At 52.6% G+C, this 14423-nt stretch overlaps 1 protein-coding gene across 1 annotated transcript in view; it reads left to right on the top strand.

The window, feature by feature from the left end:
• Window positions 1-7006: 7006 nt before the first annotated feature.
• The window catches only part of SMUG1 (single-strand-selective monofunctional uracil-DNA glycosylase 1), a 28424-nt gene continuing 21007 nt past the window's right edge, over window positions 7007-14423 (top strand). The window contains exon 1 of the mRNA XM_011992608.1: window positions 7007-7090. The gene's annotated coding sequence lies outside the window, so the exon portion shown is untranslated. The remainder of the gene's footprint in view (window positions 7091-14423) is intronic.

The raw sequence follows: 14423 nt of genomic DNA, 5'->3' as shown, positions 1-14423 counted from the left end.
TGCTTAGAGATTAGGAACAGAATGGGATCTACCTGGATCCTTTTGCAAAGGCAGACATCAATTTCATCCTTCCCCTCTTGACTTCCAGAGTTCAGAAGGATGGAGGACATGGAGGCAGGGACGTGTACATGGAGATGAAAGGAAAGTGAAGAGAACGTGCACTTGTGAGTGTGTGTGTGTGCAAGTGTATGTATGTGAGTGTGTGGTGTGTGTGAATGTGTGAGTGTGTGTTGGGTGTGTGAATGTGTGTATGTGAGTGTGTGTGTGAGTGTGAGTGCCTGAATGTGTGTGAGCATGTGTGTGAGAGTGTGTGAATGTGTGTGAGTGTGCGTGTGTGTGTACCAGGGTGAGACTGAGACAGAAGCAATTCCTAAATGTGCCAGATGTCTCCACAGCCTCAATTTGGTCATTTGATATAAGAGAGCAATGCTGGGATTCACTAAAAATGTTGCCTTTGAACCTGATGTTTTGGAAGGTAGAGATGCCACCAGAAGCAAGGAAAAATAGAGGAGGTTGAGAACAGAGACAGGAGGAAGTGCAAGGCAAGACAGGAAATAAGGGGAAGAGGGAAGGAGGAAAAGTAGAACCGGCTCTTTACCTTTGAACTGACTTCATGTTTTTGTCTTGCTGGGATGGGTGGTGTTCCCTTCCAGGCTTTCTTTTCCACACTCCCCATCCTACTCAGGACCTTCTCTCTTCGGAGATCTGGAGTGGGCTCCACCTTCAGAATCTTTCTCCTTCAGCTATTTCCCAAGACTCTGTCTACTGCCCTGTAGGGTTGGAAGGAGGGGAGTGAGGATAAAAAGAGATGGTGAAGTGATGGCAGGTTACACTTGCCCTTGACACCAGGAAATCATTCTGCAAGTCCCACCTCCATGCCTCCTGCTGTTTGGAGATCCCATCAACTCATATCCCTGTGTGGTATCCCTTTGGATAACAGTAAGCTCCTGTCTCTCAAGGTGCCCCTTCCCCCAGACCTCCTTTTCCCAGGGCCAGGTGCTCCCAGGTTCCCTTCCTTCCCCTGCTCACTTGGGGAGGGTCACTGATCATGCTTTTAAGCCCCCTGAGGCCCTCTGCTCATAGCCCCTTTTACTTTCTGTTTATGGTAAATTTCACCCTTTATTTACAGTGGGTCCTGCTTTGTTTATGACCTGCTTGAGGTCAGTTTTATTTTTGTATCTCCAGTTCCTCTCCCATGCACTGTTTGTTTATGCCTCCTCTTGGTGCCCCCTTTGCAGGCTCTTCCCCAAGACCCCACTCTGAGAGGGCACAGGGGAAGGGGAAGGCCTGGATTTGAGAACCTGGGTCCTGCAACTCCAGGAGATGGTTGGGCTAAGGAGGGGCGGAGGGGTGGCCGTGGTAGCTCCATCTCCTGGGTCTTACATCAAATGACCAGTCAAATTGAGGCTGTGGAGAAATAGAAAGATACCTAGGAAGAGGAAGGAACTGGAGGTGGCCTCTAGGTCCTGAGAAGCACTTGCATAAATTGGCCAGGGAAGAGGCCCTCACATGCCCGGTGCCACCTGTTTGGGGCTCAGGCTGCTGTGAGAATATGGAATCTCCACGCTCCTCAGGCCCCAGTCCTTGCAGGGCCTGTCCACTGGGCATCCCTGTTCAGTGTATCCTCTCAGCAGAGCTCTGGGGGCAGGGCAGGGGGTCAGACTCAGGGGCAGCTCCTGACATGACAGAGCCTGCCATGAGATAAACATGGGGCCTGGAACCCAGCCTCTTGTTTGGAATTCTTGGTGGCTGGGGAGGGTGGTGGTATGGTGAGGGAGCGGTTGGTGGGAAAATGAGTGGAACGGGGAGAGCAGACCTCATGGAGGGCCCGTGCTGAAAGAGGAGACCATAGCCCGGCGCCCTTGACATCACTCGGGGACTTGCTAATGGCTCTGCGGAAAGGGCTAGCATCCAAAGTCCCTTGAGATTGACTTACCCTCTTATGAAATCACCCAGCACCCACTCTGAGTAAGCACCTGATGGGCACTGGGGAGGGAAGAATGGAGGATGGAAAGAGCTGTGGATTCTCAGCACCTTAGGGTAGCGCAGCTGCGCTCACAAGTTCTTCCTCTCTGACTTCCACCTCCCTCTGTAAGGGATGGGGGCATAGAGAAGGTGGAGTGAGAGTGGCTCAGATTTCTTGCTCTTCCCTCCAGAGTCTCCCTGGGAGTTGTTGATCTTCAGCCAGGTTCTGAGCGTTATCTAGAAGACACTCCAGGGAACCAGCTCCAGCTCTGTTGGAGCCTTATCTTGTCTGCAGACAGACTCAATTAACCTCTTCTCGCCCTCAGTGCATGTGTGGAGGGCGTCTTCCTCCCATCCCTGGTGGCCCTGCTTTCTTTTTCTTTCTTTCTTTCTTTTTTTTTTGAGACGGAGAGTCTCGTACTGTCGCCCAGGCTGGAGTGCAGTGGCGCGATCTTGGCTCACTGCAAGCTCTGCCTCCTGGGTTCACGCCATTCTCCTGCCTCGGCCTCCTGAGTAGTTGGGACTGCAAGTGCCCACCACCACGCCCAGCTAATTTTTTGTATTTTTTAGTAGAGACGGGCTTTCACCGTGTTAGCCAAGATGGTCTCGATCTCCTGAGCTCGTGATCCACCCGTGTTGGCCTCCCAAAGTGCTGGGATTACAGGCGTGAGCCACTGCGCCCGGCCTGGCCCTCCTTTCTGTATGTCTCTAGGGGCATCCCAGATATTTCTCCATCTCCATGTCCTCCCCCTCCCCACTATTTCTCAGGCTAGGACACCTCTGGAAAGGAGATGTCTTCTATTTTCTCTTGCTCCTTTCCCCTGAGCTAACCCTACCCTGCATCCCTGCTAAGCCCTTCTTAGGATCTTCCCTTCATCTCTCCTCTTCCATTCATCCTTTCCTTAGAACACAGGCACTCTATGGCCAGGCACAGTGGCTCACTCCTATAATCAATTCCAGCACTTTTGCAGGCCGAGGCTGGTAGATCACTTGAGGTCAGGAGTTCGAGACTAGGCTGGCCAACATGGTGAAACCTGTCTCTACTAAAAATACAATAATTAGCCTGGTGTGGTGGCACGTGCCTGTAATCCCAGCTACTTGGGAGGCTGAGGCAGGAGAATGGCTTGAACCCCGGAGGCAAAGGTTGCAGTGAGCTGAGATCGTGCTGCTGCACTCCAGCCTGAGTGACAAAGTGAAACTCCGTCTCCAAAACAGCAACAACAACAACAACAACAACAAAAACAAAACACACACACACACAAAACCCAGGCACTCTAGTTCCTGACTCCTACTCCAAAACCTCTCTGGGGCCTATTGTCTATGGTTCTTTTATGGATTTCACAGTGGTACCTCTTCTCCACTTGGTCCAAAGCCTCAGCTTTCCAGGCTGCAGAGGGGAGAAGAGTGTGTAGTTCTTCCCATTGCCAGCAGAGTGCAACACACACACAAAACCATGCAGAAGGGTTGGGAGGTCGAGAGGCCTGGAGTGGGACCACCCTACTGAGAGGTGGGACAGACGACACTTGCAGCCTAGGGACTGCCTTAGGAGCAGGATAAGCAAAAAATTTCTAGGACTAATAAGTGGGGTGGGAATCTCTAGTTTTTAGCCTTATTTACAAACTCTGTAATAGCTAATAGTATCAGCTACTTTTTTTTTTTTTTGTGAAATGGAGTCTCGCTCGGTTGCCTGGGCTGGAGTGCAGTGGTGCAATCTTGGCTCACTGCAACCTCCGCCTCCTGGGTTCAAGCAATTCTCCTGCCTTAGCCTCCCGAGTAGCTGGGACTATAGGCGCCCACCAACACGCCTGGCTAATTTTTGTATTTTTAGAAGAGATGGGGTTTCACCATGTTGGCCTGGCTGGTCTCGAACTCCTGACCTTAGGTGATCCACCTGCCTTGGCCTCCCAAAGTGCTGCAATTACAGGCGTGAGCCACCGTGCCTGGCACAATATCAGCTACAATTTGAGGCAGGCACTTTATATGACACATCAAATTCTCAGCCGGACACGGTGGCTCACGCCTGTAATCCCAGGACTTTGGGAGGCCAAGGCAGGTAGATTAGGAGGTCAGGCGTTTGAGACCAGCCTGGCCAACATGATGAAACCCCTAAAAATACAAAAATTAGCTGGGCATGGTGGTGCGCGCCTATAATCCCAGCTACTCGGGAGGCTGAGGCAGGAGAATCACTTGAACCCGGGAAGCAGAGGTTGCAGTGAGCCAAGATTGGGCCACTGCACTCCAGCCTGGGCAAAAGAGTGAGATGCCATCTGAAAAAAAAAATATAATATATATGTGTGTGTGTGTGTATGTGTGTGTGGTATGTGTGTGTGTGTATATATATATGTTAAATTATCAAAATAACCATGAGGAACTATTATGTCCATTTTACAGAAGGGTAAATTGAGGCCGAGGAAGGTCAAATCATGCTAAATCATGTGCCCAAGATCACACAACCAGGAACTGGCAGAGGTGGGATTCAGTGGTCCTTTCGAGGTGGCCCATGCCTGAGGGAGTTGGCCCCCTCCCTCCCAGTCTTGATATAAGGAGCCTGGAAGGGGCCCTTGTGGCGCCCAGGCAGCTCTCTCCTTCCGGCACCCAGCAGGCTTCAAAGGAGGGGCTGGGAAGCTGGGCGGGGGACCCCTGCCTCCACAAGCCTCCCCCAGCCTGGCCAGATGCCTTTGGGGCCTGGAGACAAGGGGCAGAGAATGGGGCTGCCATAAACAGTGTCCGGCTGCACCATGAGGCTGTAAAACCAGCCCAGCAGAGTTGGAATGTGGAGGGATCTAGGAAGGATTTTCCGGTGGGTCTGGCCTGATAGCATCTTTGGGGCCTGGGGTCAAAAGGGAGCCCACCTCCCTTCCCTCCCTCTTCCCAGCCATCCTGCTGCCCTCTCCTTTCCCCTTCTCCCACCTCCTTTGCTCCCACTTCTCCCCCCGTCTTCCTCCTCTCTTCTAGAGACTTCTATCATGTTTCTGGAGCTGTGTCTAAGTGTCTCCACCCCTGCTTGGTCTCTCTTGGCCCCTTCCTCTCTGGCAGGTGGTGCAGCACCCACTTGAATCTGTTCGCCGTGTAACTTTGGGGCTCCTCTGCCTTATTCCCCCTCATCTGTAAAATGGGGAATAATGAGGCACTTATCTCAGAGGCTAGATGAGGTAAGATCTGTAAAGCACTTAGGACAGTGCCTGACTCATATTAAATACGATCTAATTGTCTGTTAATGTAATAAATATCAGTGTGTCTGTTTATTCCAGTTTCTCTTCCCTGCAGAGGGATCTGGGTCAGCTAGTGGGCTTTCCTCTACTTATTCCTTCTCACGACCTTCACTTGGGTCCAGGAGGCAGCTGGTGGTGCGACTCTAAGGACAGGATGAATGCTGGACATCCCACGTCCCACCAGGCAGGGCCCCCGAGTCTAGCTTTGCAGAATCAGGCTGCCATGCCTTCTGTGGCCAGCAGGGGGCAGCAGATGCCTGGACTGTGACCTCCAGGAAGGGGTGTGCGCTCACGTGGCCCTGCTGAAGGCCGAAGACAGCGATGGGAAGGGCCCAGTGGTTGTGTGTCTAGGTTAATTTCCAGGTGCCTCGCTTCTGTCCCTGCGCTTCCATGTGTGAGGATGAGGTGGGGAAGGGGTGTCTTGCCTTGTTATCCATGTTGTGACATGTACGGGGCAGTTGTGTGTTTTAGAACGTACCAGAACCACCAAATCAGCGTCCTGTGGCCCAAAAGGACTTAGAGATTGTCTAATGGGCCAATCCCCTTATCTTCAGCTGGGGAGGCCAAGGCCCAGGGAGGGCAACGTGCTTGTTCAGGCTTGCACGGTGAGCTTGTGGCCGAGCTTTCAGACGCTTACTGCACCGCTCTTACTGGTGTGTGTCTGTGAGTCCATGAGAAGTGGGTGTGTCTGCTGTGCCATACAGAAACCCAGGTCTCAGAACAAGTGCCTGCTTCCTCTGACCCCCACTGCTGAGGCTAACTCCTGGAAGAGGCCTTGTCCTCCCCTTCTCTGGCTTCCTTGTCTCTGCACCAGCCTCTTCTTCATGGCCCAACTGACCAGCTGAATGAAGGATATTCACCTCCTTCCCTAGAATCTAGGTGTCTGGAGACGGGGGCTCTTGTAAATGATAGTGAAAGCTGCTGTGATTACTACCGTGGTCAACCTTTGTAGAGTAGTCATTGCCATGCATCAGATCATTTAATTACTTAATCCCGCATCAATCTTTCAAGGGAGGCACTCTGGCTATTCTCATTGTATCCATGAGGAAATTGAGGCACAGAAAGGTCGAGGACCTTGCCCAAGACTGCACAGCCAGCAGGCAACCAGACTGTCCCAACCCAGCGACAAGTACTAAGCAGGATGGATCCCATGTGATGGTGCTAGCCATACCCCCAGTAACCACCTCTGGCTGCTTGTAGAATGCTCAGCATGTGCCCAGCACTTCTCATTTGATCTTGACTGCTCACAATAACCCTGTGGCATATGTTTTATCTTCACTTTGCAGACAAATGAACAGAAGCTCAGCTAGTAAGCAGAAGGGCCAGGTCTGTATCAGAGCTCTGGGGGGCTCTATGGTAAACCCATGCACTTAATCATCCACTGGTCTGGTGCTCTCAAACTTTACATCACCTTAGGACTTGTCAAAATGCAGACTCTAACTCAGTAGGTCTGGGGGCAGGGCCTGAGATGCTGCATTTCCTTCTTCCTTTCCTTTTTTTTTTTGAGACGGAGTCTTGCTCTGTCGCTCGGGCTGGAGTGCAGTGGTGTGATCTCGGCTCACTGCAACCTCCGCTTCCTGGGTTCACGCCATTCTCCTGCCTCAGCCTCCCGAGTAGCTGGGACTACAGGCGCCTGCCACCATGCCCAGCTAATTTTTTGTATTTTTAGTAGAGATGGGGTTTTACCGTGTTAGCCAGGATGGTCTCGATCTCCTGACCTCGTGATGTGCCCGCCTCGGTCTCCCAAAGTGCTGGGATTACAAGCTTGAGCCACCGTGCCCGGCCTCCTTTTTTTTTTTTTTTGAGATGGAGTCTCGCTCTTGTCACCGAGGCTGGAGTGCAGTGGCGTGATCTCAGCTCACTGCATCCTCCGCCTCCCGGGTTCAAGTGATTCTCCTGCCTCAGCTTCCCGAGTTGCTGGGATTACAAGGGTGCGCCACCACGCCCAGCTAATTTTTGTATTTTCAGTAGAGATGAGGTCTCACCATCTTGGCCAGGCTGGTCTCGAACTCTTGACCTCATGATCCGCCCTCCTTGGCCTCTCAAAGTGCTGGAATTACAGGTGTGAGCCACGGGAGACGCTGCATTTCTGTAAGCTCCTCCAGGAGGTGTGGATGCTGCTGGTGCATGGATGGTGCTTTGAGCACTAAGGGTCTATAGCTTCTTCTAGTCCTCATACAATGGGCTTTCCCTGGACTTCAGTGTCCCCATCTGCAAAACAAGACGATCCTAGGAGCTCAGATTCTCGGTTTAGCCTTGTTCCATCCCCTCTGTTCCCTCCCTCACAACCTTAGACCATCTCTAAGCACTTGGCATTATGTTCTCTTAGAGGGCAGCGGGCGGACATGACTTTAAAGGCTTTGAAGTGTGCTCCCAATTTCTAACAGAAGGAAAACACAAGGCCCTGGTGGGAGTGGGTCCTTTTTCAAAGTCACAAAGCTCATTAGTAGGTACAGAACTGAAACCCAGATTGCTGACTCCCAGTCAAGCTCTGCACTCCTCCTGAAAGGGCCTTGGGTGCTCCAGGTATCCACAGGGAGGTCCGGATGCTGGGAAGTGGGAGGCCTAAGGGCTCCCATGAGAGGCTGGATGACAAACCATTGTTATGGGCAATAGCTTCAAAGGGGAAATTGAGGCACCTGCGAGAAGGCTGCCCTCCTTTTGTTGGCCCCATCCTGTTTGTCTGGGGTTCTCCCTCCTTCTTCCCCACCTCCTCTGCTTCTTGCTGTCTCTACTCTCCCAGCCCTGGCATTTCATCTCATCTCTGTTCTCTGGTTGACTCTGTTCCCAGCCCTCCAGGACTCAGAGTCACGGGTGTGATTTTGAATAGTCATTGACCAGCTTGCGTGGCCAGCTCCACTCTCCCTTTCTCCAGCTCCATCCGACCTTCCCATGACCCGTGCCTGGCTTGCTTCAGCAGACCTTTAGGGAAGACAACACCCAGAGGCTGACAGAGGGGACCTCCCTGTCTGAGAGGTCCTAGAGCAGGAAAGTGGGTCTCATTCAGGCTGTGGGGATGGACCTTCTGCAGGAGCCAGACTGGATGGGGGCCTCTAGAACCTCATCCCTGCATTCAGCGGCAGCATTCAGATTAGCCTCTCTCCTGGCTTTCGGCTGGGAGTGCCGTGGAGGGTTCACAACCCTTGGTCTTTTCACGCCAATGACACCGTCGGTCCTTCTGGGAGGTCTGCTGGCCTCACATTTACCTGGAGAATGAGCTGCTCCTCAATTCACTCACCAGGGCAACCACACCACAGAGCAGGCATGCAAAGCCGGGTCCTGCGGCTCTCCTGGCCCCGGGTGGGGCTCAGCTGGCTGAGGAAGAACTGGGAATGAAGATATCCCAGCTCTCAGCTGGGACTCAGACTGGAGAAAATACGAGCAAGCAGCTCTCTTCCTGGCCTTTTCCTGGGTACTCTAGGAAAGTTCCTGCCCCACCCCCGCCCCAGGTGGAGGCCCGATAATTGTTCATACCACAAATGCCTACTGAGCCCTGCCCGTGTGTGAGGTGCTCTGATGGCCATCAGAGCTTGAGCCCACCTCAGGTCTTGGTGACTGAAAGAGGAGGGCTCTGTCCATGGGCCAGAGAGTGGGAGGGAGGTCCCAGCAGTACCAGACACAGAGGAAAGGCCAGACAGACCGTTTTCTGGAGTCAGGAGCTGAGGAGACATGGAGGCGGAGTGAGATGCCTCCTTGCCTTCTCTAACTAACCCCCTCCCGCACATGGCGGGGTCCGGTCTGTAGATGGTGAGCTGGGCAGGTTGCTCTCTCTGCCTCTCCTGGCCTCATTTCTCTTCTTTGAAATATGACAGCGTGAGGCTAAGCCAGGAGTTCTCAGGAGATGACTTAGAAGCACCTGGGAACATTACAGTTCTGATTCCTCAGCCCTTCTGATCTAAGTGCTCTGAGGTCCTGGGGTCAGTACCTAGCATTTGTTCCTCTAAGCCCTGCCTGATTCTAATGGGCAGCCAGGTGATGGGTAGTGGAGGCGAAAGGCTGGAGGACCTCCTACAACCCCTCCTGAAGGCTAAGGGGGCACCCAGGGTCCTTCCTGCTCTGCCGGACCGCAGTCTGGGGGAAGCCGCTGTGCTTGAGTTTTTACAGTGCTAGGCACTGAGCAGCGTTCACTTAGACTCCAGACAGGCACTTATTATCCCTATCGTGGGAAGGAAACTGAAGCCCAGAAAGGTAAGTGGAACAACCCTGAGCTTTTTATTTATTTATTTTTAATTTTCATTTATTTATTTATTTTTATTTTTTGAGCTGGAGTTTCGCGCTTGTCACCTAACCTGGAGTACAATGGCGCGATCTCAGCTCACTGCAACTTCTGCCTCCTGGATTCAAGCAATTCCCCTGCCTCAGCCTCCTGAGTCACGGGGATTAGAGGTGCCTGCCACCATGCCCAGCTAATTTTTGTATTTTCAGTAGAGATGGGGAGTCCTTATGTTGACCAGGCTGGTCTCAAACTTCTGACCTCAGGTGATCCGCCTGCCTCGGCCTCCCAAAGTGCTGGGATTACAGGCGTGAGCCACCGTGCCCGGCCAATCCTAAGCTTTTAAAATATTAGGTCCCCACCACTGCAGGTCTGTAGCTTTTTTCTCCACTTTCTCTGTGTTGGTTTCTCTTCTCTTGACGGACAAGACACTTTCTTTTTCCATCTCCTGCCCTCTTATCTACCTCTTCCTCTCTTCTCTCTCCCTCTAATCTCCAGAGAAGGTGCTTATCAACTCTTTTCTGAGAAGTCCTCCCTGTCGTCTGTCCCAAGTTTCTTCTCCAAGGAGAGTCCATATTCCCTGGTCTCTCCTTGTCGGTGGGGAGGAGAGAGCGCCGCGGATATTGCCTCTGACTCACTGCTGTTCCTGGCTCCCCTGGCCTCCTGCTCCCTTCTTCTCATCTATCACTAGTTCTTACCCTTCCTTCCTCTTCAGAATTCTTTGTTTGGTTTCTAACAGAGGCAAAAATCCAGAGTAATGAATTCCCAGAGAGAAATTCTCTCCAATTCCAGCAGGAAGGATTGAGTCTAGATGCCTGGAAAAACTTTCTAATAGCCAAAGTGAATAGTTCTGAATAAGGGTGTGGATCCAAGGGGAAAGACTGGTCTCTCTCCAGGTTTATAATCCTCTTGTTCTTCCTGGTCCCCCATTTTCACATGCCCACAACCCCCTGCTAGTGTGACTTTGTGCCCATCCCCTGACCTCTTCGTGAGTGCTGCCAGGGGGTCAGAGGTCATGGGCTCCTCAGGGCCACACTGATGCTGAAGGATGGGCTGGGGCACCCAACCACCCTGGCCTTGCCCATTGTCCCTGCTCTGGGCCCTGTGGCCTCACCATCCACTCCAACCATCCCTCATCTTCTCAGGATGGGACTCATGGCGGGTCTGTGTGGGAGATCTGAGGGTGTGCCGGGTGTATCTGTGGAGCCAGCCGTGTGTGTGGTTGTGCATGGAGTGAAGGCATGCCTGGGGGTCTTGGTGTGCCTTTGCCTCAGCCCTTGCCCCAGAGCTCCAGAAGGCCCCTCTGGCCTCCATCTTGCCTCTGGCCCTGGGGTCAGCTGGCAGGTGTGATGAGTTGGTGAGTGCACAAACTTGGGAGAGCCACTGACACTATGAGGTGGGCACACTGACACCTGAGGCTTTCCCGATGTTGCACTGAATGCCCTCAGGTCCCAGGCCAGCTCTGCTGCCCACTATCTGGCTAAATGGTCCCTTACCAACCAGGCCCACCCTTCTGAAAGTAGGAACTGGTGGAGGATTGAAGGGCTGCGTTGGGGACCTTTTGGCTCTTCCTTCTAAGGGCTCCTAGTGTGCCTCCCTCCAGGAGCTCTGGAGTGGTGGGTTTCGAGATGGGCAGAACCCCTCAGTCCCAACTGCACCCTCCACTGCAGGTCCAGAATTATTCTGTAGCGGGTCAGTTCCTGACCCCTCTCTCCACATCTTTGTTTTTGTTTTTTGTTTTTTGAGATGGAGTCTTGCTCTGTCGCCCAGGCTGGAGTGCAGTGGCACGGTCTGGGCTCACCCTGCAAGCTCCGCCTCTCAGGTTCACGCCATTCTCCTGCCTCAGCCTCTTGAGTAGCTGGGACTACAGGCGCCCGCCACCACGCCCGGCTAATTTTTTGTATTTTTAGTAGAGACGAGGTTTCACCGTGTTAGCCAGGATGGTCTCGATTTCCTGACCTCGTGATGTGCCTGCCTCGGCCTCCCAAAGTGCTGGGATTACAGGCGTGAGCCACTGCGCCTGGCCCACACCTTTGTTTTTATTTTAATTATTTTTTTTTGAGACAGGTTTTGCTCTGTCAATCAGACTGGAGTGTAGTGGCTTGATTAAGACTCACTGCAGCCTCGACCTCCCAGACTCAAGTGATCCGTCTGCCTTGACCTCCCATGTAGCTAGGATCACAGGTGCACCCACCATGCCTAGCTTTTTTTTTTTTTTTTTTTTGTAGAGATGAGGTCTCACGTTGTTGCCCAAGCTGGTCTTGAACTCTTGGGCTCAAGCAATCCTCCCACCCTGGCCACTCAAAGTGTTGGGATTACAGGAGTTAGCCACTGTGCCTAGCCTTTATTGAACTCCTGGCCTCAAGTGATCTTCCAGCTTCAGTCTCCCAAAATGCTGAGATTATAGGTGTGAGCCACTGTGCCCAACTCTTCCCATATATTTGAAGAAGGGTTTTTTGCTTTTTTTTTTTTTTTTGAGACGGAGTCTCGCTCTATTGCCCAGGCTGGAGTGTAGTGGCGTGGTCTTGGCTCACTGCAACCTCTTCCTCCTGGGTTCAGTCAATTCTCCTGCCTCAACCTCCCAAGTAGCTGGGATTACAGGTGTGCACCAGTATGAATGGCTAATTTTTGTATTTTTAGTAGAGACGAGGTTTCACCATGTTGGCCAGGCTGGTCTCAAACTCCTGACTTCAAGTGATCTGCCCGTCTTGGCCTTCTAAAGTGCTGGGATTACAGGTGTGAGCCGTGGCGCCTGGCCTGAAGAGGAGTTTTAAAAACGATTCAAGTTCACGTACAGAACATTATCATTACATTTGGTTCTTTCCACACTTCTTTAAGGTAAAATGGTGGGCCAGGGGGAGTTTTACTTCCTTTTTTTGAGACGGAGTCTCTCTCTGTTTCCCAGGCTGGAGTGCGGTGGCACGATCTCTGCTCACTGCAACCTCTGCCTCCCTGGTTCAAGCAATTCTCCTGCCTCAGCTTCTGAGTAGCTGGGACAGGCACGTGCCACCAAGCCCAGCTAATTTTTGTATTTTTAGTAGAGACGGGGTTTCACTGTGTTAGCCAGGATGGTCTTGATCTCCTGACCTCGTGATCCGCCCGCCTCGGCCTCCCAAAGTGCTGAGATTACAGGTGTGAGCTACCCTGCCGGCCTTTTCTTCCTTTTAATGAATGAGATCACTGAGGCTCTGCGGGGAGGTGTGCCCAGGGTCACTAGCTGGAGAGCAGCAGATTAGGAACTGAATGGGGTTAGCCTGTCACCTCTTCCAGGGCTCCTTCTGGGCCCTGCTCCTTCCTGACCAGGTGCCCTCAGGGCTAGGGCTGCCGATTTGGCCTCTCACAGAAGGTGGGGCCCTGGTTTCCCTGTCCTCTGCATCAGCAACCCTGGGCCCCAGCTCTAACCACGGGTGTGGTGGTGGGAGGCGGAACTGCCTGTCCTGCCTCCGCGTGGCCACAAGGGGGCTCCAGGACCAGGTTTTTACTTTTGCTGGAGCTGCAAGGGTTCCCAGCAATCCCGGCACCCTGAGCTTTTCTGGAAGTGTAGGTTATCCTTCTGAAGCTACCACTGAAGGGTCTCTGCCAGGCTGGGAGGCCACCAGAAAGCGCCCAGCCTTTGTGCTTTATAATCCTATTCCAGAAGTACCTCCCTTCTCTCGGCTAGGAAGTCCTTCCAGTTGTCTACCCTCCATTTCTACTGCTACAGGCAGGGAGAAATAAGGCTGAGTGAGCCACTCTTGTTTCTTTGCATTACTACTCCCCTACCCAAGGCTTGAAGGGAAGTACTTGTTTTCGTCCCCATTCCCTGACCTTTAGAGCTCAGACTGGTCGTCTGTCACTGCTAAGGGCTGGATAGACAGCAGCAGGAAAGATGTAAGTTAGACATCAGGAAGGACTTCCTGACAGAGAAGGCCATGGGCTGCTGGGTTTGGGTATCTGAGGGAGGCTGAACAAAGGGAAGTTGGCTCTTCATCTGGGGTGAGGCTCTGGGAAAAGTCCTCTGCGCTCCACACCCCACAGCTATACATCCCTGGAGGTGGGTAGTGGGGCCTGGGTACAGTCATTTGCTACTGTGTCTCTCTGAACCTCAGGGAACCACAGATATTGCTGACTCCTTGGGTTTCTGGGATGGGGAGAAGATCTGCATGGGGGCTTTCAAAGGAAAACACCTGAGCCACTCCCTCCCTTGGCTGGTGACCCAAGGCAGAGGAAAGGATGACATGATGGAAGAGTTTTCCGCGTCTACTTCAATGGGCTTTCAGAGTCCCTGTGAGGTCTTCAGATTCTTAGGTTATCATCACCCTACTGGGCAAAGACTGAGTCATGCGCATGGGGTGATTCTTGCGGCAGGAGATGACGCTGCGCAGGATATGAAGGAGTCTGGTCCCCTCCATTTTCTACACCTTGACTTTCCAAGTGGGACATGAAATGTCATCTGCCTCTTTTTTCCTGTCTGTCTTCAATGCTAAGGGGACCCTGGGGTCGAGGGAAGAGCAGGCCTTTGGAGTCAGACTCTACCTGATGGAGCCGCATGGCGGACCACTCTGTCTCAGTCCCTGCATCAGAAGGGGAGGGTGGAATAAGAACTCCTACTTTCCAGGGCTGTGGAGAGCTTCGGGAGACCACGGATGTGAAAGGGCCTAATGCAGGGGCGGGGGGGCGCGGCACAGCACAGCAGGTGCTCCCTGCCCAGACTCCTGTGCTCCTGGAGAAGGGGAGATGTGTCCATTTCCCGGATCGGAACATGGTGGTGGGAATGATACTAAGCCGCAAGGCCAGGATCTCTGCTGGACGTGCTCCAGAGTCAAAAGGTTGGCCTCCTCCTCCCCTGGCGTCCTCCTGTTTCCTCCCCTCCCTCTTCCCACAAGACCTTTCTCTGGCTCTTCTTTCTACCCTGCATCCACCTCTTTTCTTCCTTTTTTATGATTCTCCCTTCCTTCTTTTTTCCCCTTTCTCCTTCAGTTCTATTTCCTATTTCCTCTGTTTCTTTCCTTCCTTCCTTCCTTCCTTCCTTCCTTCCTTCCTTCCTTCCTTCC

The sequence above is a fragment of the Mandrillus leucophaeus genome, unplaced genomic scaffold, assembly GCF_000951045.1.
Source record: "Mandrillus leucophaeus isolate KB7577 unplaced genomic scaffold, Mleu.le_1.0 Scaffold414, whole genome shotgun sequence".
Classification (NCBI taxonomy): domain Eukaryota; kingdom Metazoa; phylum Chordata; class Mammalia; order Primates; family Cercopithecidae; genus Mandrillus; species Mandrillus leucophaeus.
This window is presented reverse-complemented; position numbering and strand designations above follow the sequence as displayed.